General features: G+C 37.7%; 1 long non-coding RNA gene across 1 annotated transcript in view; it reads left to right on the top strand.

Moving 5' to 3' along the window:
- LOC133546133 (uncharacterized) overlaps positions 1 to 2,418 on the top strand; it is a 51,690-nt gene extending 49,272 nt beyond the window's left edge. The window contains exon 4 of the long non-coding RNA XR_009804994.1: positions 1,919 to 2,418. This is a non-coding gene — a long non-coding RNA (uncharacterized LOC133546133). The remainder of the gene's footprint in view (positions 1 to 1,918) is intronic.
- The last annotated feature ends 409 nt before the right edge of the window (positions 2,419 to 2,827 follow it).

The raw sequence follows: 2,827 nt of genomic DNA, 5'->3' as shown, positions 1-2,827 counted from the left end.
TATCCAAACAGAAGAATAAGTGATTATTACATTTTAACAGAAGTGTAGATAGAACATGTTAAAAGAGAAAGTAAGCAGATATTAACGGTAAATGAACAAGTAGATTAATCATTCATTTTATACCACTTGTCCCTCCATAATTTTGACAAAATAATAGACTGGAAAATGACACAATATGTTACTGCATATGTCAGCAGACTAAATTAGGAGCCTTTGTTTGTTTACTAACTTATAAAGACAAGTTGTTTGGTATGTTCACTATTTTATTTAAGGACAAACTTGCCATAATAAACATAGGTTTATCTACCCTAAGATTTTTTGTTAATATAAAGCCAATAATGACTTTTTTTTCTGGTTCCCTTTATTTCGAAAATTATCAAAGTACCGAAAAGCATCGGAAAACATATTGGTATCGGGACAACACTACTTTATTAACGTTCCGTAACCTGTATAATAACCAAAATGTAGCGACATTATTGTAAGAGTGAACACTGAGGAAATCTCTTTCTAGCGTAATAAACACATCAGTGTGCTACGGTATTAGCCGGGGAAGCTAACTACGGCAAGAGGCAAGACAGCTTCGACGTCAGTATGAAACCCGTTTGAGTTTGTCGTACGAAATGTGAAAGGACACCAATCTGTACTGACTGAAAAACATGAACAATCGTATTACAGTATCTGTAAAGTTTTAGCCCACATTTAATTTGTTTGTACACATTTAGCCAGACAGTGTATGTGCTGTAGTTGTACGGTAATGTGCTGCATGTATTATGAACAGTACTATAGTGAACTACTCGATGGACTGATTTGGGCGCTCCAATAATTTCGCATAACTTGGCTCAAAAGTTCCAGATTTTTGTGACCAATTCGCATCGACCTCTCACTCTGAGCTTCCGTCTGCTCCAACATTTCAACCTCTTCTTCTTGCTCGCTTATAGAAGCAGCAGTTCATCCTCTGTATATTCAGCTTCAAAAATATAAGGTTGTGAATCCTCATTTGTACAAAAATGGTCGTTTTCGGAGTGTGTTAGCAAGTCTGCCGAGATTACACCACTCGCAATGTTTGTTTGTAGATGCCGGAAGTCGAATGTGCGCTGCTTTGGAATTGGAAATATAAGCGCCAGAGAAGAAAGACCAAAATACGGAAAATATTGAACACATTAGATGTTGTTATGATTGTGTCTGTTACTACATTATACATAGATGTGCGTGTACAAAATGTTTTACAGGGCTTTGGAGGCTACAACTGGCGACTCCCACTAGCCGTATCTTTCAAGCGTTTAACATCTTTGGCCCTCTCCCCAAAAAAGAAAACCTGTGTTCTTGTCTCTCATAACGGTAGGCAAAATTCCAAAATAATTTTTCAAATCATGAACACAAAACATTATGGCTGTATGAAAAGAAAAATGCGCATTTAAGCAGCACCGTTTTATTAGCCGCAGGGTTCATAGCGTTTGGGGGGAAGTAGCGGCTTATATGCTTTAATAAATGTGTCTGTTACTACATTATAACTCCCATTAGCCGCATCTTTCAAGCGTTTATCATCTTTGGACCTCTCTCCCAAAAATAGAAAACCTGTGTTCTTGTCTCTCATAATGATTGTGAACGATAGGCAAACATTCCAAAATAAGTGTAGTTCCCTTTTAATAAAAATCATGAACACAAAACATTATGGCTGTCAGCAAAGAAAAATACGGACTTATGCATCACCGTTTTATTAGCCGCAGGGTTCATAGCGTTGGGGGGGAAAAAAATTAGGGTCTTATAGTTTGGAAAATATGGTTTATTAAATGCATGTAATGAATCATTTTAAGCCCTATAAACAACTCAAATTGCATGTGTTTTTATATTCTTTGATATATTGTTTTTGTCACCTAACCTTTATACTAAAGTGTTGATTTTCTCTAAATGTGTGAAGGTTTTGAGGCCTGTCCCTCTGTTGAGCCTGCCACAACTTGACTGAAGAAAGCTTGGCGTCACGTCTTGAAATGATGCTCGACGCTCCCTCAACTGTCCGTCAGACAGCTACAGACGCCAGAACTGTGAGTTTGCTCATTTTGCTTTCCTACTTGGAGGGGAAATGATAGGGAACATTTATAAATTAAATATGTTTAAATGTGTGCATTTGCAAACTGGAGAATGTGCATGTATGCCTAGATAATTATACGTGCATATTATTGCTACATTGCCACCATTGTCTTGTATAATGCATATGATGTTGCTGCCACTGGTGCAAAGTAATGGTGTATATGTAAAAAAAAAAAAAAAAAAAAAAAGTGCACAAGAGTGCTGCTTATTAGTGTTAAAGCTGCAGACACACAACGTGGTGTATCAGTGGGGCTACAAAACTGTCCAACACAGTAAGAGTGCAGTCTTTATTGGGTCTAACATAATAGTGAGAGTCCAGTCTTTAGTGGATCTAACATAATAGTGAGAGTCCAGTCCATAGTGGATCTAGTGACCTGTGCAATGGATGCCGAGTGGATCTAGTTAATAGTGCGAGAGTCCAGTCCAAAGTGGATCTAGCATAATATTGTGATAGTCCAGTCCATAGTGGATCTAGCATTACAGTGTAAGAGTCCAGTCTTTATTGGATCTAACATAATAGTGAGAGTCCAGTCTTTAGTGGATCTAACATAATAGTGAGAGTCCAGTCCATAGTGGATCCAGCATTATAGTTTAAGAGTCCAGTCTTTATTGGAGCTAGCATAATAGTGTGATTGTCCAGTCCATAGTGGATCCAACATAAACGTGTAAGAGTCCAGTCCATAGTGGATCTAACGTTTGGTGCAATGGACGTTGAGTTGATCTAGGTAATAGTGTGAGA

This window comes from Nerophis ophidion, linkage group LG29 (genome assembly GCF_033978795.1).
Source record: "Nerophis ophidion isolate RoL-2023_Sa linkage group LG29, RoL_Noph_v1.0, whole genome shotgun sequence".
Classification (NCBI taxonomy): Eukaryota; Metazoa; Chordata; class Actinopteri; order Syngnathiformes; family Syngnathidae; genus Nerophis; species Nerophis ophidion.
The sequence above is the reverse complement of the archived record's forward strand: the minus strand, read 5'-3'. Positions and strand labels throughout refer to the sequence as shown.